The 27,043-nt window shown below is 40.4% G+C and overlaps 1 protein-coding gene across 1 annotated transcript in view; it reads left to right on the top strand.

Annotated features, from left to right (window-relative positions):
- Positions 1 to 17,534: 17,534 nt before the first annotated feature.
- Positions 17,535 to 27,043, top strand: part of LOC126236127 (insulin receptor substrate 1) — a 208,489-nt gene continuing 198,980 nt past the window's right edge. The window contains exon 1 of the mRNA XM_049945202.1: positions 17,535 to 18,164. The gene's annotated coding sequence lies outside the window, so the exon portion shown is untranslated. The remainder of the gene's footprint in view (positions 18,165 to 27,043) is intronic.

Raw genomic sequence — 27,043 nt, 5'->3', positions numbered from 1 at the left:
AGTTAAGTGGTGACGTGAAGGGACACGTACAGCACAAAAACGTACAAGCCAACCTCGTCTGTTGGCTGATAGAGGCCGCCGACAGTTGAAGAGGGTCGTAATGTGTAATAGGCAGATATCTATCCAGACCATCACACAGGAATTCCAAACTGCATCAGGATCCACAGAAAGTACTATGACAGTTAGGCGGGAGGTGGGAAAACTTGGATTTCATGGTCGAGCGACTGCTCATAAGCCACACATCACGCCGGTAAATGTCATACGACGCCTCGCTTGATGTAAGGAACGTAAACATTCGACGATTGAACAGTGGAAAAACGTTGTGTGGAGTGACGAATCACGGTACACAATGTGGCGATCCGATGGCAGGGTGTGGGTATGGCGAATGCCCAGTGAACGCCATCTGCCAGCGTGTGTAGTGCCAACAGTAGAATTCGGAGGCGGTGGTGTTATGGTATGGTCGTGTTTTTCGTGGAGGGGGCTTGCGCTCCTTGTTGTTGTGCGTGGCACTTCCACAGCACGGGCCTACATTAATGTTTTAAGAACCTTCTTGCTTCCCAGTTGTGAAGAGCAATTCGGGGATGGCGATTGCATCTTTCAACATGATCGAGCACCTGTTCCTAATGCACGGCCTGTGGCGGAGTGGTTACACGACAACAGCATCCGTGTAATGTACTGGCCTGCACAGAGGCCTGACCTGAATCCTATAGAACACCTTTGGGATGTTTTGGAACGCCGACTTTGTACCAGGCCTCACCGGATGACATCAATACCTTTCTTCAGTGCAGCACTCCGTGAAGAATGGGCTGCCAGTCCCCAAAGAAACCTTCCAGCACCTGATTGAACTTACGCCTGCGAGAGTGGAAGCTGTCATCAAGGCTAAGGGCGGGCCAACACTATATTGAATTCCAGCATTACCAATGGAGGACGCCACGAACTTGTAAGTCATTTTCAGCCGGGTATCCGGATACTTTTGATCACGCAGTGTACTTCTTAACACTTACATTTATTTTCGGTGTTAACTTTCTTTTTCGGAACAGCTTGTCTTGACATTGTCACCTTCCATTTTACATTCTCTTTATTTCGACCATTGTCATTTATTTTTCTGCCCAAATAGCAGAACTCGTCTACTACTTTCGCTGCCGAATTTCCTAATCTAACTCCTTCAGTATCACCTGCTTTAATTCGACTACGTCCCATTACATATGTTTTACGTTTGTTCGTCTTAAAACCTCTTTTCAAAACACTATCCATTACGTACAACTGATTTTCCAAGTCATTTACTGCCTATGACAGCATTACAACACCATCGGCAAACTTTAAGTGTCATATTCCTTCTGCATGAACCTTAATTCCCTATACAAATTTGTAATTCGTTTCCTTTACCTGTCGCTCAATGTACAGATTGAAAAATGTGGGGGTAGGCTACAGATCTGTTTCTCTCCCTTCTCAACCCCAGCTTCCTTTCCATGTCTTCAAAATTTGAAGTAGTGTATTCATTCAATATGATCAAAACTTTCTCTAAAGCCATAAATATTTCCTCAGCCTGTTTTCTCAGATATGGCAAATTTTATGGTTAGTATTGCCTTCGTGTGTTTCTCCATTTCTCCACAACCCAGACTGATCTTCCTCCAGATCGGTTTCTACCACTTTTTCGATTCATCTGTCAGGCTTTTGCAAACATGACTCATTAAACTGATGATCGGATAATACTCATACCGGTTAATAGCTACCTTTTTTAGACCCTAAGTGTATTTTGCCTCTGTCATATACGTATCTTGCTGTCGTATCAGGTGGAGCAGGTTTTCATTCGTTTGTTTCTCTAAAGATCTTAATGTTCTAATGGTATGCCTTGAGTCCCAGGCACCCTATTCCGACTTACACCCCTCAGTGCTTTGTCAAAAATCTTCTCGCAATATTACATCTCCCTTCTCATGTTTATCTACTTTCTCTACTCTTTCCAGAAAACTGTCTTCAAATTTCTTTCCTTTATGTAATCTTCCTGTGTTTCAACATTCCATTCTTTGATTAGTACCGGCTTGCTACCGGAGCTCTTGATATTCGTATAGCCACTTTTCTTTTCTACATATGTTTCTTTAATTTTTCTGTATGCGGCGTCTCTCTTTCCCACAGTCATGCATGCTTCTACAGCTTTCACTTTCCCCTCCAGCCATTTCTGTTTTGCTATTTTGCGCTTCGTGTCTGTCTTAAATATTAGTGTTTGTCTTATATTTTGGTATTCCCTTTTGCTGCTTCACTTGATACATTTTTATAATTTCACCTTTTGCCAGTTAAATACAATATCTCGCGCATGTTGGTGTTGTGGTCTTCAGTCCAGAGACTGGTTTGATGCAGCTCTCCATACTACTCTATCCTGTGCAAGCTTCTTCATCTCCCAGTACCTACTGCAGCCTATATCCTTCTGGATCTGCTTTGTGTATTCATCTCTTGGTCTCCCTCTACGATTTTTACCCTCCACGCTGCCCTCAAATACCAAATTGGTAATCCCTTGATGCCTCAGAACATGTCCTACCAACCGATCCCTTCTTCTAGTCAAATTGTGCCACAAATTCCTCTTCTCCCCAATTCTATTCAATACCTCCTCATTAGTTATGTGATCTACCCATCTAATCTTCAGCATTCTTCTGTAGCACCACATTTCGAAAGCTTCTATTCTCTTCTTGTCCAAACTGTTTATCGTCCATGTTTCACTTCCATACCAACTACACTCCATACAAATACTTTCAGAAACGAGTTACTAACACTTAAATCAATACTCAATGTTAACAAATTTCTCTTCTTCAGAAACGCTTTCCTTGCCATTGCCAGTCTACATTTTATATCCTCTCTACTTCGACCATCATCAGTTATTTAGCTCCCCAAATAGTAAAACTCCTTTACTACTTTAAGTGTCTCATTTCCTAATCTAATTCCCTCAGCATGACCCGACTTAATTCGACTACATTCCATTATCCTCGCCTTGCTTTTGTTGATGTTCATCTGATATCCTCCTTTCAAGACACTGTCCATTCCGTTCAACCGCTCTTCCAAGTCATTTGCTGTCTCTGACAGAATTACAATGTCATCGGCAAACCTCAAAGTTTTTATTTCTTCTCCATGGATTTTAATACCTACCCCGAACTTCTCTTTTGTTTCCTTTACTGCTTGCTCAATATACAGATTGAATAACATCGGGGAGATGCTACAACCCTGTCTCGCTCCGTTCTCAACCACTGCTTCCCTTTCGTGTCCCTCGACTCTTATAACTACCATCTGGTTTCTGTACAAATTGTAAATAGCCTTTCGCTCCCTGCCACCTTCATAATTTGAAAGAGAGTATTCCAGTCAAAATTGTCAAAAGCTTTCTCTAAGTATACAAATGCTATAAACGTAGGTTTGCCTTTTCTTAATCTAGCTTCTAAGATAAGTCGTAGGGTCAGTATTGCCTCACGTGTTCCAACATTTCTACGGAATCCAAACTGATCTTCCCCGAGATCTGCTTCTACCAGTTTTTCCATTCGTCTGTAAAGAATTCGCGTTAGTATTTTGCAGCTGTGACTTATTAAACTGATAGTTCGGTAATTTTCACATCTGTCAACACCTGCTTTTTTTGGGATTGGAATTACTATATTTTTCTTGCTCATCAGATGGTAGAGTTTTGTTAGGCCTGGCTCTCCCAAGGCTGTCAGTAGTTCTAATGGAATGTTGTCTACTCCCGGGGCCTTGTTTCGGCTTAGGTCTTTCAGTGCTCTGTCAAACTCTTCACGCAGTATCGTATCTCCCATTTCATCTTTATCTACATCCTCTTTCATTTCCATAATATTGTCCTCACGAACATCGCCCCTGTATAGACCCTCTATATACTCCTTCCACCTTTCTGCTTTCCCTTAGAACTGGGTTTCCATCTAAGCTCTTGATATTCATGCAAGTGGTTCTCTTTTCTCCAAAGGTCTCTTTAATTTTCCTGTAGACACTATCTACCTTACCTCTCGTGAGATAAGCCTCTACATCCGTACATTTGTCCTGCTTAGCCATTTAGCACTTCCTGTCGATCTCATTTTTGATACGATTGTATTCCTTTTTGCCTGCTTCACTTACTGCATTTTTGTATTTTCTCCTTTCATCAATTAAATTCAGTATCTCTTCTGTTACCCAAGGATTTCTACTAGCTCTCGTCTTGTTACCTACTTCATCCTCTGCTGCCTTCACTATTTCATTCCTCAAAGCTACCCATTCTTCTTCTACTATATTTCTTTCCCCCATACCTGTCAATTGTTCCCTTATGCTCTTCCTGAATCTCTCTACAACCTCTGGTTCTTTCAGTTTATCCAGGTCCCATCTCCTTAAATTCCCATCTTTTTGCAGTTTCTTCAGTTTTAATTGGCAGTTCATAACCAATAGATTGTGGTCAGAGTCCACATCTGCCCCTGGAACTGTCTTACAATTTAAAACCTTGTTCCTAAATCTCTGTCTTACCATTATGTAATCTATCTGAAACCTTTTAGTATCTCCAGGGTTCTTACATGTATACACCCTTCTCTTATGATTCTTGAACCAAGTGTTAGTTATGATAAAGTTATGCTCTGTGCAAAATTCTACCAGGCGGCTCCGTCTTTCATTTCTTAGCCCCAATCCATATTCACCTACTACGTTTCCTTCTCTTCCTTTTCCTACTGTTGCATTCCAGTCACCCATGACAATTAAATTTGCGTCTCCCTTCACTACCTGAATAATTTCTTTCATCTCATCATACATTTCATCAATTTCTTCATCATCTGCAGAGCTAGTTGGCATATAAACTTGCACTACTGTAGTAGGCGTGGGCTTCGTGTCTATGTTGGCCACAATAATGCGTTCACTATGCTGTTTGTAGTAGCTTACCCGCACTCCTATTTTTTTTTATTCATTATTAAACCTACTCCTGCATTACCTCTATTTGATTTTGTATTTATAGCCCTGTGTTCACCTGACCAAAAAGTCTTGTTCCTCCTGCCACCGAACTTCAGTAATTCCCACTATATATAACTTTAACCTATCCATTTCCCTTTTTAAATTTTCTAACCTACCTGCCCGATTAAGGGATCTGACATTCCACGCTCCGATCCGTAGAACGCGTTTTCTTTCTCTTGATGATGACGTCCTCTTGAGTAGTCCCCGCCCGGAGATCCGAATGTAGGCTATTTTACCTCCGGTATATTTTACCCAAGAGGACGCCATCATCGTTTAATCATACAGTAAAGCTGCATGCCCTCGGGAAAAATTACGGCTGTAGTTTCCCCTTGCTTTCAGCCGTTTGCAGTACCAGCACAGCAAGGTTGTTTTGGTTAGTGTTACAAGGCCAGATCAGTCAATCATCCTGACTGTTGCCCCTGCAACTACTGAAAAGGCTGCTGCCCCTGTTCAGGAACCGCACGTTTGTCTGGCCTCTCAACAGACACCCCTCCGTTGTGGTTGCATCTACGGTACGGCTATCTGTATCGTTGAGGCACGCAAGCCTCCCCACCAACGGCAAGGTCCATGGTTCATGGGGGGGGGGGGGGGGGGGGGGCAGGACAACGTAATGGGCTCTATTACTTAAGAAGCCTTCGGACTGTTCGCATATCTGAGGTCGTATTCCTTATGCTTGGACCTTTGCAGTCTGCAGAGTAGCACTGTATCAAACGTTTTCCAGGAATCTAGGAATATAGAATCTGGCTGTAGCCTTCCTGCTGCATGGTTCGCAGACATCGTGCAAGAAAAGCACAAGCTGAGTTTCACACAAGCGTTGCTAAATATGCTCAAGAATTCTGCAGCAAGCCGATGTTAAGGATATTCGTCTGTAATTTTTCGGATCCGTTCCTTTAACCTTCTTATACAGGAGTACAGGAGCAGCCTGCCTTTTTTTTCAGTCACTTGAGACATTGCGCTGGGTGAGAGATTCACGATAAATGCAAGCTAAGTGTGGGGCCAATGCCGAAGAGTACTCTCGGTAAAACCAAACAGGGATTCCATCCGGAGCCGGCCGCTGTGACCGAGCGGTTCTAGATGCTTCAGTCCGGAACCGCGCTGCTGCTACGGTCGCAGGTTCGAATCCTGCCTCGGGCATGGATGTATGTGATGTCCTTAGGTTAGTTAGGTTTGTATTGTATTGTATTGTATGTGAACCGGAGACCTAGAAACGACGGAGAGGCTCCGTCCCCGGCGCAGCCGCAGTGGTCCACAACCCCACGACGACTACCGCAGTCCACTTCACCCCTCCGCCGTCCCACACCGAACCCAGGGTTATTATGCGGTTCGGCCCCCTGTGGACCCCCCAGGGAACGTCTCACACAAGACGAGTGTAACCCCTATGTTTGCGTGGTAGAGTAATAGTGGTGTACGCGTACGTGGAGAACTTGTTTGCGCAGCAATCGCCGACATAGTGTAACATGCGGAATAAGGGGAACCAGCCCGCATTCGCCGAGGCAGATGGAAAACCGCCTAAAAACCATCCACAGACTGGCCGGTTCACCGGACCTCGACACAAATCCGCCGGGCGGATTCGTGCCGGGGACCAGGCGCTCCTTCCCGCCCGGAAAGCCGTGCGTTAGACCGCACGGCCAACCGGGCGGCTAGTTAGGTTTAAGTAGTTCTACGTCTAGGGGACTGATGACCTCAGATGTTAAGTCCCATAGTGCTTAGAGCCAATTGAACCATTTGATTCCACCCGGACATGGACACTTACACTGCCGGAAGAAAAATCGCAACACCAAGAAAGGGTTGTGCGACATAAACGAAAGTTGGCAGACGTGTTTCTACACTTGAAAGATGATGTCTACTTAGATTTCGCGCCAGTCGCACAAAAGTGGCGCTAGTAGCGCTTCTATGAGGACGCAAATCAGCTGTGCTTTAAATACACGCCGTAGTGATCGTGAGCATCAGTTATCGTTCAGATTGGACATGATGAGTTGATGTTAGCCAAGAATGCCTTTAAGGCGATAAAGACACCATTATCAACATCTCCGAGTTTGAACGAGGTTGTGTAATAAGGCTGTGAAAAGTTGAATGTTCCTTCTGCGATACTGCAGAAAAACTTGGCAGGAATGTAGCCGCTGTACATGATTACTGGCAGAGGTGGCTGCGAGAACGTACGGCCGCAAGAAGACAGGTCACCGGACAGTCACGCGGCACTCCCGAGAGGAAAGACCATCGTGTTCGGCGTATGGCTCTGGCGCATCGTACTGCATCTGCAGTAGCAATTTGAGCAACAGTTGGCATCACAGTGACGCAGCGAATCGTTTCAAATAGGTTACTTCAAGTATAGTTCCGAGCCAGAAGCCCTGTAGCGTGCATTCGACTGATCCGAAACCACCGCCATTTGCGATTTCTGCTCATTGGAGGGCAGGATGATGGTTTGTTGTTTTGTATGATGAAAACTGGTTGTGTCTCGGTGCCAGGATGGTCGTTTATTTTATTTTATTTACACGTCAAGTTCCGTAGGACCAAATTGAGGAGCAAACCTCCAAGGCCATGGAACGCGTCAGTTCAAATGGTTCAAATGGCTCTGAGCACTATGGGACTTAACTGCTGATGTCATCAGTCCCCTAGAACTTAGAACTACTTAAACCTAACTAACCTAAGGACATCACACACATCCATGCCCGAGGCAGGATTCGAACCTGCGACCGTAGCGGTCGCACGGTTCCAGACTGAAGCGCCTAGAACCGCTCGGCCACTTCGGCCGGCGAACGCGTCAGCACATGAACTTACAACATAAAAGTAATAAACAGATAAAAATAAATATTCATGAACCTGAAAAAAAAGTCAGTTTAAGTAAATGCTATCAGCAATACAATAAGAATCAGCTTAATTTTTGAAGGAACTCCTCGACAGAATAGAAGGAGTAACCTATGAGGAAACTCTTCAGTTTCGATTTGAAAGCGCGTGGATTATGGCTAAGATTTTTTAATTCGAGTGGCAGCTTATTGAAAATGGATGCAGCAGTATGCTGCACACCTTTTTGCACAAGAGTTAACGTAGTCCGATCCAAATGGAGGTTTGATTTCTGCCGAGTATTAACCGAGTGAAAGCTGCTTATTCTTGGGAGTAAACTAATATTGGTAACAAGAATCGACAATAAGGAATATACATATAGGCCGATGTCAAAATACCCAGACTCGTGAACAGAGGTCGACAAGAGGTCCGTGAACTCACACCACTTATTGCCCGAACCGCCCGTTTCTGAGCCAAAAATATCCTTCTAGAATGGGAAGAGTTACCCCAAAACATAATACCATACGACATAAGTGAATGAAAATAAGCAAAGTAGACTAATTCACGTGCCGAAGTATCACTCACTTTTGATACCGTTCGAATAGTAAAAATGGCAGTATTAAGTCTTTGAACAAGATCCTGAACGTGGGCTTTCCACGACAGCTCACTATCTATCTGAACACCTAGGAATTTGAACTGTTCAGTTTCACTAATCATATGCCCGTTCTGTGAGATCAAAACGTCAGGTTTTGTTGAATTGTGTGTTAGAAACTGTAAAAACTGAGTCTTACTGTGATTTGACGTTAGTTTGTTTTCTGCAAGCCATGAACTGCACTATTTCAAACCGAGTCAATGTTGCACACAACATCCTTTACTACCAAGCTAGTGTCATCAGCAAACAGAAATATTTTAGAGTTACCCATAATAGTAGAGGGCATATCATTTATATAAATAAGGAACAGGAGCGGTCCCAACACTGATCCCTGGGGCACCCCCCACTTGACAGTACCCCACTCAGATCCCACATCACAGCCGTTATCAATATTGTGAATAATGACCTTTTGCTGCCTGTTGCTAAAGTAGGAGGTGAACCAATTGTGAGCTACTCCCCTTATTCCGTAATGGTCCAACTTCTGGAGCAATATTTTGTGATCAACACAAATGCCTTAGTTAAATAAAAAAATACGCCAAGCGTTCGAAACTTTTTGTTTAGCCCATCCAGTACCTTACAGAGAAAAGAGAACATAGCATTCTCAGTTGTTAAACGACTTCTAAAGCCGAACTGTACATTTGATAGCAAATCGTGTGATATAAAATGATCAATTAACCTTACACACACAGCCTTTTCGATGACTTTTGCAAACACTGATGGCATAGAAATAGGTCTAAAATTATCTACATTATCCCTTTCTCCCTTTTTATAAAGCGGCTTTACTACTGAGTACTTTAATCGCTCAGGAAACTGACCATTCCTAAAGGAAAAATTACAAATATGGCTAAATATAGGGCTAACATGTGCAGCACAGTGTCGAGTGTTGGTTAGAAGGAGACCAGTTGAGGACCTGCACCCAACCTGTCAGCAGCCTAGACACAGTGGACCTGCACATGGAGTTATCGTTTGGGGTGTGATTTCATATGACAGCTGGCGCACTCTCATGGTTATCCCACGCAACCAGATTACTAAATTGTACGTCAGTCTGATGATTCGACCTGTTGTGGTGCCATTTATGAACAGCATTCCATGGAGAGTTCTCCAACAGGATAACGCTTGCCCACATACCGCTGTAGTAACCCAACATGCCCTGCAGAGTGTAGAAATGCAGCCAGATCTGTCTCCAATGGAGCACGTATGAGACATCAACGGACGACGACTCCAACGCCATCCACAAATAGCATTAATGGTCCTTGCAATGACCCACCAAGTACAACAGGCATGGAACCCCGTCCAACAAACTGACATCCGGCGCCTGTACAACACAAAATAGGCCTCTCTGCGTTCTTGCATTCCACATTCTGACAGTTACACTGGTTATTAATGTACCAGCATTTCACATTTGCAGCATTTTATCACGCGCTTACATTAACCTGTGATCTTACAATGGTAATCACTTAAATACCATGGTCATTCAGTAATTAAAGAGACAAATTGGTCTGGAGAAAAAAAGCGTTTATTTTTAAAAATCAATACTTTTTCTACTTTTCAACATAATCCCCTTGAACATTTATGCACTTGTTCCAACGGGCTACAAATTTTTCTAATCTGGCTGCAAAGAACTCTTTTATCTTGATGTTTGAACCAATTTCCCACAAACTTTTTCACTTTCTCGTTGTCCATTTGAGGACCTGCACTCAACCTGTCAGCAGCCTAGCCTCGTTCAGTGCACCAAACCGATGGAATTCACTAGGTGCTAAATCAGGACTGTAAGAGGGGGGGGGGGGGGGGTGTGATGCAGTACTTCCCAGCCCATTTTGTCGATGGTTTCATGGGTTAGTTGAGCAATATAAGGACGTGTGTTGCCTTGCTGGAGAATCACACCTCTCCTCTGAGATCCACAACGTCTCTCTCATGGCTGGCTTCACCTTGTTTAAAAGCATATACGAGTAGTATTGGCTGTTCATTGTACGCTGCTCTTTGAGATAATCACAAAAAACTGGCCTTTCAGCATCCAAAAATACCGTCAACATGAATTTTCCTACTGATGCTCGGGTTTTGAATTTTTTCTTGAATGTGAGTTGGTGTGCTTCCACTTCATGCTTTATATTTTTGATCCTGGCTCATAATAGTGAACCAAAACTTCATCACAAGTTAAAATTTTGTTGAGGAAGGGCTCAACTTCTCTTTCATAACGTTTCTTTAGCCCTGTGCACGCTCTCAGCCTTGTTTCCTTGCGCAGCTGCGTCAACTCCTTTGGGACCCCTCTTGCACATGTTTTGCGGTACTTCAGCTTGTTACAGATAAAATTATGAACTGTACCAGTACGAACTTGAACCTTATCAACTACCATTTCCACAGCCACACGGCGGTTGGCACGAATAATGTCATCAATTCGACTTTCAAGTGAGGGAGTTGAAACTGCAACTGGTCGGCCAGAACGGTGTTCGTCAGTCACTGAGTCGCGACCATTTTTGAACTGCTCTACCCACTTGTAAAAATTTGTACGATTCATACAACCTTCACCATAAACTTTAGACATTCTACAGCATATATATTCACTGGTTTTTCGCCTTCAGCAAGAAAAACGAATAACAGAACGTTATTCAACTAATGTGGACGTTTCAAGCGGACTCGCCATCTTGAAATGTATTTCTGAGGTTATAAATAAAACAATATTGATACATCAGCTGATCGGGGCTCATCCCAGTGATGCCAACTTAAAGCGATAAAAGTACCAAACCTGCCCTACTAATAGTTTTTTTCCCCAGACCAATTTGTTTCTTTAATTATTGAATAACCCTCGTATGTTTCTGAGACAAAAGTATTCGCGAAATTTCGTTACTCTACATCAATTGTTTTTTGGTGTTGCAATTATTCCCGTCAGTCTATTTGTTTTCAACTCTTTCATTTCCTTCTCAACGCCAGGGATGCCTTTGTCCTTCATACGGGAGGCTGTACGTCGGTCGAACGATGATAAGTGTATATAATCCGCCCGCGTGAATGATTTATTAAACTCAAAGCATTTCACTAGTTTTATACCAATGAATTTAAGTCTGTCACTTGCTTTACCTACAACTGAGTATATGTGATCATTCCGTTTCATTACCCCTACAAATTGTTACATCTCGGTATTTGTATGAATTGACTGATTCCAATTGTAATTCATTGATATTGTAGTCATAGGGTACCACATTTCACGTTTTGTGGAATACACGGTTCTATATCTCTGAACACAGAAATATGTAGCAAACTGCTAATATTTGCATAAGACCGGAATGTTATCAAACTTCGGCTGAATATTTGTACAGATTTTTCAGATAGTACTTGATTACTGATACAAATCTGAGGTTACTGTTGGTATTGTGTTCCAGGTTATTATTATGTACAGTAATGGACCCAACAGGCTTCCCTGGGACACACCTAAAGTTACTTCTACATCTGTCTCCATTCAAGAAAGAATGCTGCGTTCTCCCTACCAAGATATCCAACATCCAGTCACAAACTTCATTTGATAAGACAAGCTGTGGTATAATAGCAGTACCGAATCAAATTTTTTCTTTGAAAAAAAAAATACTAACGTTTATTTTTACATCGAAGTTTATCTAAAGTTGGTGAAGGTCAGTCTCTGTGGTTAAAAATTGGGCACCTGATTCTAGTATGGTCATATTTCTCCTGAAAATAATCCGTTGCAATACGTCCAAAAATTCAAGAACAGGTGATAACGTCAAGAAAATACTTTACAAGAAATTGGAGAGTAGGCGAATAGAGGCGCGGTGGTTTGCTCCGATATTTTACATGAAGAAGCAACTACCAGAATCCTTTGTGGACGACAGGTGCCACATTTGTTGACTGCTGGCCAGAAACAAATGCGGAAACATATTGCTCGGAAATAAATGGATCATTTTATAAAGAAACCTGCTAATTTTGAGTGCCGTTTCCTTACTTTGAGTAAAACATCAGTCGATGACATCCCGCCAGAACCAAACCCTTCACGTAGCAGTAGATAAAAGACATGTAATGAAACTGAATATTTCATCTCATTACTAGACATGGTAGCATTAAATACTGTTATCGATGAAGAAAACTGATGTTTTTAAATGGAAGCGTTAACCCAGTTATAGAACAATGAATGCATGGATTTTTTTTACTATTTTCCTGTAGAACATCTTAGTTGAATATCAGAGACCGGGTACTAGCTTTACAATCTGTATCTCCATTTAACGATAATCTGCTATATTCTGCGTGAAAGAAATGTAAAGCATTTGGACCGGGAAAGTTCTACAAGGTATCCCAGTAATCATAAATCTGGTTTAAGCACTGTTAGCATCACATTTTAAGTCATTACGAAAGCAATATAAACATTTATTTCGGTTCTAAAGACAGTAAATTTCATCTGGAATTTTCTGCTTATGTGGAAGTCAAACGGCGTTCAGAATAAAGACACTTCGACTGTCACAGTTTTATCAGTAAACTGTCGAAATATTCGTAATAAAGTTCCCGAATTGACTACCCTCCAGGAAAGTTCTCGCGCTCAAATTATTCTTGGGACTGGGAGGTGGCTGAAACCCGAAGTGGAAAGCTCTGAGATATTTAGCGAGTCGTGGAACATATATCGGAAAGACAGATTAGGTGCCATAGGAGGGGGAGTTTTTGCAGTTGACAGAAATATTTTCTCTATTGAGGTCGAAGTTGAGTGTGACAGTGAAGTCGTCTGGTCGCGTATAGCAGGTGTAAGTGAAACGAAGTTAATTATAAAAAAAAAAAAAAAAAAAAAATGGTTCAAATGGCTCTGAGCACTATGGGACTTAACTTCTGAGGTCATCAGGCCCCTAGAACTTAGAACTACTTAAACCTAACTAACCTAAGGACATCACACACATCCATGCCCGAGGCAGGATTCGAACCTGCGACCGTAGCGGTCGCGCGCGGTTCCAGACTGTAGCGCCTAGAACCGCTCAGTCACTTCGGCCAAATAAATGTACTGAAATACGAAGTAATATCCAAAGTAATGCCGGCCGGAGTGGCCGTGCGGTTCTAGGCGCTGCAGTCGGGAACCGGGCGACCGCTTCGGTCGCAGGTTCGAATCCTGCCTCGGGCATGGATGTGTGTGATGTCCTTAGGTTAGTTAGGTTTAATTAGTTCTAAGTTCTAGGCGACTGATGACCTCAGAAGTTAAGTCCCATAGTGCTCAGAGCCATTTGAACCATTTTTTGTCCTTAGCTTAGTTAGGTTTAAGTAATTCTAAGTTCTAGGGGAATGATGACCTCAGATGTTGAGGCCCATAGTTCTGAGAGCCATTTTAACTCCGCGGCAAAAGATCTGGCAGAGAGCCCTAGAAAATTCTAGTTGTATGTAGAATCGCTAAGCAGGTCTAAGGCTTCCATTCAGTCCCTTGTTGACCAGTCTGCTGTAGCAGTTGAAGATAGCAAGACGAAAGCCGAAGTTTTACATTTCACGTTCAAGAAATCGTTCACGAAGGAGCACCATACAAACATACCGTCATTTGACAATCGGGCAGAGTCCCATATGGACGACATAGGAATAAGCATACCTGGCGTAGAGAAGCAACTTAAAGATTTGAAAACAAATAAATCACCAGCTCCGGATGGAGTCCCAGTTCGATTTTACAAAGAGTACTCTACGGCATTGGCCCCTTACCTAGCTTGCATTTATCTTGAATCTCTCGCTTCAGTACAAAGTCCCACGCGGCTGGAAAAAAGCGCAGTTGACTCCAGTATAGAAAAAAGGTAAAAGTACAGATACGCAAAATTAGAGACCAATACCCCTAACTTCTGTTTGCCGTATAATCCTTGAACACATTCTCAGTTCGAATATAATAAACTTTCTTGGGGCTAAGAAGCTTATGTCCACGAATCAGCGCGGTTTTAGAAAGCATCGCTCGTGCGAAACTCAGCTTGCCCTTTTCTTACATGATATACTGAGAACTATGGATAAAGGGCAACAGGCAGATTCCATTTTTCTACATTTCAGGATAGCATTTGACACGGTGTCCCATTGCAAACTACTAACGAAGGCACGAGCCTATGGAATAAGTTCAAAGATATGTGTGTGGCTCTAAGACTTCCTAAATAATAGAACCCAGTATGTTGTCCTCGACGGTGAGTGTTCACCAGAGACAAGTGTATCGTCAGGAGTGCCCCAGGGCAGCTGTCTGCGGTTGTTTGCTGATGATGCTGTGGTGTACGGTAAGGTGTCGAAGTTGAGTGACTGTAAGAGGACACAAGATGACTTCGACAAAATTTTCATTTGGTGTGATGAGTGGCAGCTAGCGCTAAATGTGGAAAAATATAAGTTAATGCGGATGAGTAGGAAGAACAAGCTTGTAATGTTCGGATACCGTATTACTAGTGTCCAGCTTGGCACAGTCAAGCCGTTTAAATATCTAGGCGTAACGTTGCAAAGCGATATGAGGTGAAACGAGCATGTGAAAACTGTGCTAGAGAAGGCAAATGGCCGACTTACGTCGATTGGGAGAATTTTAGGAAAGAGTGGTTCGCCTGTAAATAAGACCGCGTATAGGGCGCTGGTGCAACATGTTCTTGAGAACTGTTTGAATGTTTGGGATCCGTACCATCAGATTGAAGGAAGATATCGAAGCAATTCAAAGGAGGGCTGCTAGATTTGTTATCGGTAGGTCCGAACAAAGTGTGTTACGGAGATGCTTCAGGAACTCATATGGGAATCCCTGGAGGCAAGGCGGTATTCTTTTCGAGAAACACTTATGAGAAAATTTAGAGAACCGGCATTTGAAGGTGCCTGCCAAACGATGCTGCTGCCGCCAGCATACATGGCGCGTAAGGACCACGAAGATAAGATACGAGAAATTAGGGCTCATACGGAGGCGTACAGACAGTTGTTTCTCCCTCGCTCTACTCGCGAGTGGAACAGGAGGGGAAATGACAAGTAGTGGTACAAGGTACCTTCCGCCACGCACCTTACGGTGACTTGCGGAGTATCTATGTAGATGTGGATGGAATGTATCTCAGCTGGTTCTATTGGAGTCGAGGTGTGCACAATTGGTTTGTTGGAGCTAGAGGTGGTAGTTGTGAAATTATCATTGGTGAATAACCACGGCACTGTGTAAAAATGTCAGCTGATATATTTATACAACAAAAATATTTTTTGTGTAAATTACTTAAGTAATTAACGATAACATGCTAAAATAAAAAAGTAGGTATTTAAGAAAGGGTGTCCCATTAACTGACAGAAATTGCACGAAGCACAAAATTAAATTGAAGGTCTTGAAGGGAAATTATTTCACAAATTAACTTTATTTCTTAATTTGTCCCTGTTTTCAGGGATGTATGGCAAGCCTCAACTAGAGGAAACTATCAAAGTGCAAGCTACAGTTGTTTCAGCAAATGCAGAAAAATTGTCCTACAACATGTTCAGCAACAGCCGTTCCCTCACTTCCGAGAACCTCTGCATGCTGACCGTCATCCACTGCAATAGTTCTATTGTAAGATCTTCCTGCAACCATTTTCGTACGCTTACAAAGAATAAAATTTCTTTAACAAACATAGCGATTTCAATTTCAGTTTCACGTTGCGCGAAGTTTATCGTTACTCTAGTTCCTTTTATAACTCACTTTACATGTTTACGTAATGTATCGGTATTTTCTGGTCATTTTAATACTAATTTTCCGTCTTAAAAATCCTGATCCTGCGCTTACAGGCCCTATTTCTAATTCGTAAACTAAATTAATTCTTACTAGTGGCAGCCCCCCCGCTCCACCCCAGCACCACTGTTTCCCACAGACTTCTGGGTGAGCCTGAGTGACGTCAATTTTAGGTTGCCGGTTTCTGGTCACACGTTCCTGTTGGCAACAGTAGTATTTTGTAATAATGCATATGCTCTTGTGCTCTAAAACGCGTGAATTAATTCTGACACTCCATAACATTACACGGATATCATGAAGTACTGTTGAAACATAAATATCTGCTGACGCGCATGAAAGGAAACTACCTTTGTGTGACCACACATGCTGAAAACTACAATGTAGAGACATTCACAACAACCTACTAAACTAGATGAAAATGTGCTACATTCATATTTCATATAAAGCGCCACGAGATCTTAATAAGCAGAAGCTTCGAAAGCGCTTTTATCATGGGATTTGCCTAACGTGTGCGGTAAGTATAATATGAACAAATGCTACAAGGAGTTTTCTCCGCGTCAGATTTGCATTCACATGGTCAGATTTGTAGGCATATTCCGAGATTGAATACAAATCTGACGTGACAAGAGCTTCGTCAAGCGTTTATTCAAGAGCGTCGCCACGGATATTTTCATCTATTCCTGCTATAAATCTTGTCAGCAGTTTAAAACTATTTTAGAATTTTCTTGTTCTCGAATCCGATGTATATTTCATTTCCTCGAATTTGTTAGTGAAATAAGTGTGGATAAATGTACCGGTACACAAAGTAAATGTGCAATTTTGACAGTTGCAGACTTTCGTTGCAGAAAAACTGTATCATCACAGCAGGTTGACACGATCGTAGCTTTATCGCAGCGTTTGCGTCATACTTTGGAGCTCAGAATTTCGGCCTTAAGCTGCATGAAGTTTCTTGTTATCGAAGACACTACGACACAAATGCTACTTATCGCTTTTACCTAAACTAATTCCAATGCCGACTTGTTACTTGGCAGAGGGAGCCTTATTTTTGAAGACATGATGCATTCCTTGAGTAATGACAACTGCAGTTGAGTCAGCAAACCTTGTCGACTGAGAATATTATTGTCAGTTCAAAGTCTTCGAGGTTTATAACAGTTTTCCTCTATAATTTTAGTTTCTGTCTGCTAATACACCTACGGACTTAGCTTCAACACACGCCCGCTTCTTATATTAGGCATGACTACCACGAATTCCAAGAAATCGATGAATGTGTGCATGTATTCTTGGCTCTTGAATGGAAAATCACGAACAGATTCGTATTTAAGGCTTCTCTCAGTCTATTTATTGCCGCGAGGTAAACTTGGAATCAGTGTAATAAGAAAAATAATTGATGTTTTGAAGCAATTGTCCCCCTAACAATGGATGACGCATTAATACGCTGGCATGTGGTCACGTGAAGCGCATGCGCAGCGCTTGTTTACAACGACAGCCCGTACACACACATGACCTTTTTCAAGATGGATGTGAAGGAGTATTTTGCTGTAGCGTGTGCAAATGATAGTAGCAAAATGCAAGTCAAGTGGTTATCTTTTTTAGTGGCAGCTAGATTGTGGACAATAGCGTTACTTAGTGAATGTTTTTGATGAAACTGTAAACCCGTAAGACTTAATAACTTCTAGTGAATTATTGATTTTTGTGCTAGCACATTTTTCCCGTCTGTTAATTCATAAAAGTTTGTACGTTGAGTGTTACTTGTGCGACTATAGGACAGACGAAGATAATTTATAATCTGAATAGCTGATTCGTGTGATTGTTCATCGGAGAAAGACGAAGTTTGTGATGATATTACGTTTCATTGACCTCGAATAATAAAGTGTTGGGTATTGCGCATGAGGAACTGCATGCCCTTGGCAAAGCCACTCGTAGCCTATTTTTTTCTCCTGGGTGACGTTTCTGAACAACTTGCCGAAAATAAGTGTAGTGAAATGTTGTCAGTGTGACTGTGACAAATTGTTGTGCAATTTTCTAGTTGAAACAGCGCGGCATTTCGGCGTAAACACGAGTTGCGAGCTGTGACGCGAGGAATGCCAGGGCGCCTGCTGCCCTTAAATGCGCAGTGCTCTCAAGGATTCGTCGTATTTGGTACGTATCACTGTGTTTATGCGTCTTCACGAACTTACGCTTGAGAAAATGTGCATAGTGATTGGTGTCTTGACGATGTGATGGATTGAAGCAACACCCGTACGCAAATATGTAGGGAATCCTGAAAGCACATGGTTACTACGCTTTTAATTCGCAATTGGAGCACGTTGTACCTAAGCTATTTGACACTTCTGTGCCAAATCGTTTTATTTTTGCTACCCTTACAATAGGAAATGCTTCGTGTATCCCCAAAATCAGCAGAGTTGTTTATTTTTCAATGCCACGTGCGTTTTTTGGGGTTACGCGTTTTGTTTGGGATGACTTCAGCATGCTTCATAACTTCGAGAGAAACATTATTGCTAGAAAATGTTAGTAAAAATGTGGTGGGTGATCATGTTTGTAAACATTCGGCATTTTGTTTTATTTTGAAACATGCTTCTGCTGTTTATTGACTATAAGCGAATGGCTTGTTTCAAAGATGATAGCTTTCATAGATACGTCAAGATCAAAAAATTTAGATCTTACCCCAACACGTACAGTATTAAACGCATTTTATTACCGTAATAGCATGAAACAAGTGTAAAAGAATTTGTTTGAAATACTTTGCTTTAACGTATGTCGAGTGACTATGTGTTTTACTTACTGTAATTTTTCGAAATTTTTATGTTTTGGAAATGATTCGAAATGTAAAAAAATAAAAATGTTGCACGGATTTTAAACGTCAGAAACAGCATACTTATTTCTGAAACATACCCTTGTTTGATAACAGTAGGTGCCTGACTTACGCATCCATGTTTTTCTACTTTTTATTTTGTTGTCGTTTCGTTGTGGTATCCGCCAATTTAAACACAGTAAATTATTTTCAGATTATTGCCTGCGTAATAATTAGAGATGTTCTCACTGGTGATCACTCTAAATGAAAACGAAATAAAGAAAAGATTCCCCATTACATTTTTCCTGATTACATATTTCAGTGTGTGTCTTGCCATTAATCTTTAGACATGCTTAATGACTTAGTAATGAGTACGGTCCTTAATAACTGAATTGATTCAATATTCATTTTCTCAGATTGAATGCATACAATTTAGGCAATGAGAATTTCTTGTAACTTTTGTTGTCAACTGTTACATTTGGAACAGCGTAATGATTTGGAAATTCAAAGCCAACCATAGTTTCCAGCCTGTTATTTGTAAGACTATTTATGCCAAGGGCATAGTACATACTGCAAATTCAATGTTGTGTGCATTTCATATTGTAGGGTTGATCCTATGAATCAATTAGAAAGAAATTAGAGGAGTTCTGAAGTTGTGCTGCCTTATCATTTGTAAGTGTATGATCAATGAGGATTGTGTATTTTTAACTCGTTTGAAGAATAGAGGATTGACAGATAAGTTTGCATCATGATATTTGTCATGCCATCCACAATTAGTACAAGTTGTCTGCTGTTACTTGAGAAAGTCATATATGTAGGCTTATAGCTATGTTTCACAGGTGTAGATTAATTAATCTTTTACATCCAGTGTGGTTAATAGTTCTTTTATGTGAACATCTAATTTATTAAACATAGTATGACATTTCTTATTAAATGCTCACATGTTTATGTTAGTGTGTGCTTGTTTGTGATGCTTTAGTGTTCTCCATCTGCATCTAAACTCTGCAAAGCACTGTGAAGTGCTTGATTAGGACCATGCATTATCTGATATCTATTTTATGAATGCCTGTTTTGCAAAGCGGTAGGGAATTATGGACTTAGGTTCCCATAGTGAGTAACACCCTTGTCCCCTCACCCCCAATATAAGTACCTAGCTGATTTTGAGAGAAAAGGGAATGGATGTATCACGGTCTAATGCATCTCATCCAGTCTGGTTTCTTTTTGTCTTTGTTGCAGCTATAATTTGATTTGTAGGTTTCAGTGTAGATTGCCCTTTGTACCACATAACTATGTATTACATAATGTGATCTACACTTAAAATTACAAATTGTGTCCAAAAAAGCCTCTGCACTCATATAATGATCATGTGTTGTCATTTGGCATTTATCATTGTTCAATGTGGAAGGAAGAAATTTGGTTTGTTGTGTTTTCCATTTGTGATGTCGTTTACAATTTTGTTGCCTACATGTCATTGAAAGTTGATGTTTTTACATTTCAGAATGGATGTATTTGTGTAACTTACTGAGCTGATGCAGTTTTTCACAAAGTGTGATATACTCATGTTATCATACATATAGGCCTACTCTAATTATGGATGATGGTAATAGTAGTGTTGCAGAGATTTTAAACACACACATCAATATGGTCTCTGTTTGTGACTACAGAATCGGCCTGACACATGGGTTGGATTGCTGTGGAATTATTGTATGTTTTATTACTATAGGCAAGTCATGCCAGTGAACTGTTAAGGATTTAGAGCAGGCTTTGTAGCAAAGGATCAAAAACTCAGAAAGATACTTTTTGGGTAAAAAATTAATTGAATCCCTCAAAAACCTGATTAAGAAGATAATCCAATGTTATTGAGTTACCTAATTGTGTGAATGAAGTTTTATATTTGCTTCTCCTGCTTTGTTGTCAAAAATTTAGTAAACATATACTCATTTTTTCTGCAGTTGCATGTAACATGACGCTTCAGAACTAACAGTACTTACAAGATTTCAACCAAGAAATTATTAACATTTTGTTTTACTGATACAGCTAAGGGGCTAATTCGAATGTTCAGTACCACTCCTCACTTTTGAGCTGTGACAATTTGTCTATGATGCTAAGCTTGTAAACTTCCAGATGTTAAATATTAGTTATTGTTGTCTCAGTAACAGTGATTGCAATTTACACAAGATGTGAATTATATGTGCACCTTATGCTTATTTTGAATTGTCGCCAAACATATTTTGTTTTTGAAATGTTCCTTTTAGTGGCTGTTTTGTTTCTTGTAACTGTGTGATGTATGTATCCTTTCTTTTATTTGTATGGTATATTCACTTGTTTTTCATATTGTATGTAATCTGCAGTATAAGGCTTGTTTGGTTAGTTGGTTATTTTTGTTGTGATTGTGATGTGTTATTTCTTGCAACATGAATCCAAAATTAATCTTCAATAGTTGAATGAAGTAGTGTGAGTTGAGGTATGTTAAATTCATTAAATTTTTCCAGATGTTGAGTGACGGGGAATATTTTAAATGTCACACATTCCAATGGATACATGTGGAAGTGCCTTAGGGATAAATTGTGGGTGTCCATCAGATGCGGGACTTGGGTTGAGAGGTCGAGATTCAGTGCTTAAGTGTTATTACATATGTTGACATACTGTTTTTGTTATCAGTCATCAGTGACATATGTCATCCATTTCATGGATGTTTCTGCAAGCACAGTAATTGATTTGTTTTCATTCTGCAGAGATGTGTGTGGAAAATTCATTAAGCATTAAGTATCGTTTTTTTTTGGGGGGGGGGGGGGGCAGTGATACTAGAAATAGATGAGTTGAGCTTCAGTAAGAGGAAGAGTGGTAGGAGGCATAGAGTTGTTGGTAATTGGGTTTTTTTAGCAGCTGTTTGTGGTGGGGATTGTTATGATGATAAACTGTAGTAAGGGTGTCTATATTTCATAGTAGAAGAGTATGTCGCAGAGGAGTATAGTATCATGTCAGATGGGTTTGTTTCATATAAGACTGCGAGGCTGGGGCCTATAGTCATACTATTGTGGGAGGGGCAGTATTCCATTTACATGCTCACTTGATATATTATGGTTTTGTATTTTTCATGTTTTTATTAAGTTATGAGAAAAACATTTTAGAATTTTTATAATAGTATCGGCCTTTCAAGTTTAGCTATAAAGCCAGCTCAAATGATTTTATTTCGATTCTAGTTAAATTTTGCTTGCTCATATTGTGTCTTTTCCTGTCATTGTTGCTTTTCGTGTATTTCTTTGTTAATGTAATTTTGCATTTGTTGTGTTAGAGTTTAATTTTTCCCCTCCCAGAACCCCAAGTTTCCTGTAGTAGTCACAGTAGGTAGGTTCAGTATTTATTATTAAGAATTGGTACGACTATATTTCATGTTTATATTTTGACACAATGGAAACATTTAAGTTTATTTGTTGCCATTTTGAAATCATGTATATTACATCTTGGGGCCTAGCCCGATGTCATTGGTAATAGCTGATGACTGGTATCAAATACCCTGGTTTGTCACGAGCAAAACATTGTTTGAAAATATTTTTCATCATCTTATCCCATCCTCCTCTGTCTCTGGAGCCACAGGGTTGTGAGTGATTTCCCAGTTCTTAGAGAGTCCTGTTTCCTCTGCAACTTTATATTTTTTCTCACTTAATTTAACACTTAAATAATAAGACAGTAAAGTGTTTTAATAGGGGCCCTTCATCTGGTGGAAAGAGGGGAGTTCATCTAGTAAACAGTTTAACCATCAGATAGGATGTTCATTTAGAACCACACCACTTGAGAGACGGAACAAGGTGTTATAGGCCAAGACAGCAGTCTGTATAAGTGAAAATGTGAATGTTTGTTTGTGCAAAATTGTAAATCTCTGGAAAGCTTTTACTGATTGCTTTGAAATTTTGACACAACGTTGCTTTCGAATACACTCATGTTTTTGTATACGTACTGGAACGCCATAGAGATATACACTCGCGCACACATACACAAGGTAAGTCTTTCCACGTGGGAAAAATATATGTAAAAACAAAGATGATGTGACTTACCGAACGAAAGCGCTGGCAGGTCGATAGACACACAAACAAACACAAACACACACACAAAATTCAAGCTTTCGCAACAAACTGTTGCCTCATCAGGAAAGAGGGGAAGGAGAGGGAAAGACGAAAGGATGTGGGTTTTAAGGGAGAGGGTAAGGAGTCATTCCAATCCCGGGAGCGGAAAGACTTAGCTTAGGGGGAAAAAAGGACAGGTATACACTCGCACACACGCACATATCCATCCACACATATACAGACACAAGCAGACATATACCTCACCTGTCATTCAACATCTTTGGCCTTTAAATATGTCTGCTTGTGTCTGTATATGTGTGGATGGATATGTGCGTGTGTGCGAGTGTATACCTGTCCTTTTTTCCCCCTAAGGTAAGTCTTTCCGCTCCCGGGATTGGAATGACTCCTTACCCTCTCCCTTAAAACCCACATCCTTTCGTCTTTCCCTCTCCTTCCCCTCTTTCCTGATGAGGCAACAGTTTGTTGCGAAAGCTTGAATTTTGTGTGTGTGTTTGTGTTTGTTTGTGTGTCTATCGACCTGCCAGCGCTTTCGTTCGGTAAGTCACATCATCTTGGGAAACATTCCACGTAGGAAAAATATATCTAAAAACAAAGATGATGTGACTTACCAAATGAAAGTGCTGGCAGGTCGACAGACACACAAACGAACACAAACATACACACAAAATTCAAGCTTTCGCAACAAATTGTTGCCTCATCAGGAAAGAGGGAAGGAGAGGGAAAGACGAAAGGATGTGGGTTTTAAGGATGAGGCAACAGTTTGTTGCGAAAGCTTGAATTTTGTGTGTATGTTTGTGTTCGTTTGTGTGTCTGTCGACCTGCCAGCACTTTCATTTGGTAAGTCACATCATCTTTGTTTATATATATATATATCACTGTGTGTGTGTGTTTTCAACTAAAGGGATACATTGTTAGCAAAAATCTCATGTTCGTTTGTACATAATCATAAATCTTTGGAGATTCTTCACCAATTCTTTTGAAATTTTCACTCAGCATTACATTCAAATATACAAGTTTTTATATACCTCTGGAGCACCATATGGTATATAAATACATATTATATACATAATAAGTATATATGTGTATGAGGGATAGACACTTGGTCCAACAGTCCTGCAGCTTTTTTGTCCCATCAGAAAAATAGGTTCTGTCAGACTCTGCAACATACTCGCTGAATGCAATGATCACTTCCTCATTTGATGAAAATTTCTGCCCAGGAAGCTAAAGTTTTTAGTTAGAGAACAGGAAGAAGTCATTTTGGGCTAAGTCAGGGTGAATAGGGTGGATGAAGAACCAATTAATAGCCCAGTGCATTGTTATTGCTGATATGTGGGATGCATTATCATGGTTAAAGAGCTCTTTCATGTGTACCAAACTCGCTCTTTTTTCAGCCATTGAACGATTCAAATGATCCAACAATGGAGCATAATAGGATAGGTTCTGCCTTTTTCTAAGTATTCTGTGATGATTATTCCTTTGACCACATTTAAATTCATTAATCCAAAAGTAAATGGTCTTCAGTGATGGTGCAAGAGCCTGCCAGAGCTTCATCCAATTCTGTCTTGATTTATGCAACACTGCAACCCTTCAAATGAAAAAAAATTAATAATAGCATAAAACTTGGACCGAGCAAGGTGACGTGGTGGTTAGAACACTGGACTCGCATTCATCAGGACGACAGTTCGAACCTACGTCCGGCAATCGTGATTTAGGTTTTCTATCATTTCCAAATCGCTTCAGGTAAATGCTGGGAGGGCTCCTCTGAAAGGGCATGGCCGATTTCCTTCCCTGATCCAATGAGATTGATGACCTCACTGTTCGGTCCCCTCTCCCAAATTATCCATCCAATCATAAAACTTCATTTTCTCTGTTTTCAGTCACAGTTGACACAAATAGCAATTTACAAGATGGTTGTCGACAATAAACTGCACACTTTCATGAAGGCACAACAAAAATGATCCATTTTCTCATGAAAATTTACCAGACTTAAACCACTTTTGTAAAAATGTAAATGTTCCTTCGTTTCAATATTTTAAATGTATGAAAGTTCTTCACTGATTCCTTTGAAATGTTTACAGAACATTGCATTTGTATGTGTGTGTGTTTTTATATTCCTGTTTTAATATATATAATAAATAAATTAATATGTAATGTATAAAGGGGAAACATTATTACCAAAAATCTCGAAGTTCTTGACCAATTTACTTCAATTTTACTGTAATGAAAATTGGACAGGTGTAGACCATATATTTTTAATACATAAATATATCTGTAATCTACAAAGGGGAAACATTCTTACCAAAAATATCAAAATGTACTCAACCTATCCATATATATTAGCAAACAGGAAATTTGTATTTATTGCTTATCAGTTTATGGTTAGAATACTATTACAGAATCTGAATTTGCAATAACAATAAACAAGGACTAAGGTCGGCCAAATGATATGGTAGGAGAGGGTGAGGAGAAGATTGATGGAGAGAAGTGTGCAGGAGGAGATGGGGGAGAAGAACAGAGAGAGGAAAAGAGAGGGGAGGGGGAGGAGGAGATAGAGAGAGGGGTGAGGAGGTGATGGACAGAGAGAAGGGCCAGAAGATCAGGACATACAGTAAAACTGCCTTTTTACACTTTTCAGCAGACTGGCCCAAAAAGTGTAAAATGTTATAAGGAGTAAACTACAGAAAAGCACCGGAAACACAACAAGCAGAAATGAATCAATTTCTCGTGCAGTCATCCTCTTTATATTGTTCAAGATATGAAATTAAAACAATTTAGCTTTTCCCTTTTTTAAAAAGGAACAAATATTTAATTGTTTTTGCTTCTTTCTTACAGCAGTTGGGTCTACTTGTCTCTCCACAGAACAGGGAAGCAAAAGTCTTTCTCGAATCCACATTAAAAATATTTTCATGTTCTAATATGAGACTCATCATTTATAATCATTCTAAAATTATGATAACACAATATTGGTTAAAACACTTAAGTTGGTAGTCTTCGTAAACAGAGAATAATAGGCAAGAAATCTATAACTATGTTATCAACAAGAAGATCACTTGACTCAAGGGCATCAGAGCAACTTGAGGAGAAATGTTTCATGTCTGACATCAGGTCATATGAACCTAAGACTCTGTGCCTAGTAGGGATCAGCATATTTCATGCGGAAGTAACAACTATTTGTGAAAGACCCCTTAGAGATGGCTGTCTTCAAAAGTGGTGTTTATTTGTATAAATTACCGTGAAATTAAATTAAAGCTGTTGTAATACAGTGCAGTGAGTGGAAGCAAGGTTACTACGAGAGTCGCTATGGTCAGATCACGATTATCTTTAAGTCAGTGACTCAACATACTTTCCCACCTTTCTGAACACTGCAAACCTATAATGCAGGTGGCTGTGGCCCAACACACCGACAATGAAAATCTTTGTAACCGTGCTAAAGCTCCATTACATGATCTGTAACTTTGTGTGTAGTCCACATTTTCAGCTTTGTTCCAAGGCTGACTTTGAGCAGAAATATGATGCACTTTTTGCGGAAATCTTTGTGAAAATCAGTGTTATAGGTTGCGATAATGTCAGAGAAAACTTAACATGTGGGAAATATTGTAAAACAGAATTGTTAATCATAGGAAAGCATTGTATTGAGGGAATAGGACTTATGTTGTGACTGACAAAAATGAATGTAAAATGCAGAAATGGAGTTTTACTGTTTGTCCAATTCTCGTACGTTATAGATATGTACGCTGTCTCTTTCTTTTCCATTTACTCAGATTGAGCCACAGCAACACATGGCCATGAACACTACGTTTGAAATGAAATACCAATGAACAAATAGATTTGAAAACACCTGCTGTTGAAAGTGGCATGAAGAGCAGCATGAAGAGCAACCTAGGTGTGACGTGCTGCACAGGGACAAACCCTTACAAAAATGGGGCCTTCCTCCCACAGAAGCTATTCTTCTATAATATAAGATAAAGAATCGGGTATTAGAAGTTACTGATAACCGTATGTCCACCTTGATGGGTGACATAATGGTGTGATGTCTGACAACATACACATGCAAGTAGAGCGTATGCATAAAAAGATTCCAGAATCAAGGATTCCTTTGTATGTGGGAAGAGATCGCAAGGTGAACCAAAATGAATTACACA

The sequence above is a fragment of the Schistocerca nitens genome, chromosome 2 (assembly GCF_023898315.1).
Source record: "Schistocerca nitens isolate TAMUIC-IGC-003100 chromosome 2, iqSchNite1.1, whole genome shotgun sequence".
Lineage (NCBI taxonomy): Eukaryota > Metazoa > Arthropoda > Insecta > Orthoptera > Acrididae > Schistocerca > Schistocerca nitens.
The sequence above is the reverse complement of the archived record's forward strand: the minus strand, read 5'-3'. Positions and strand labels throughout refer to the sequence as shown.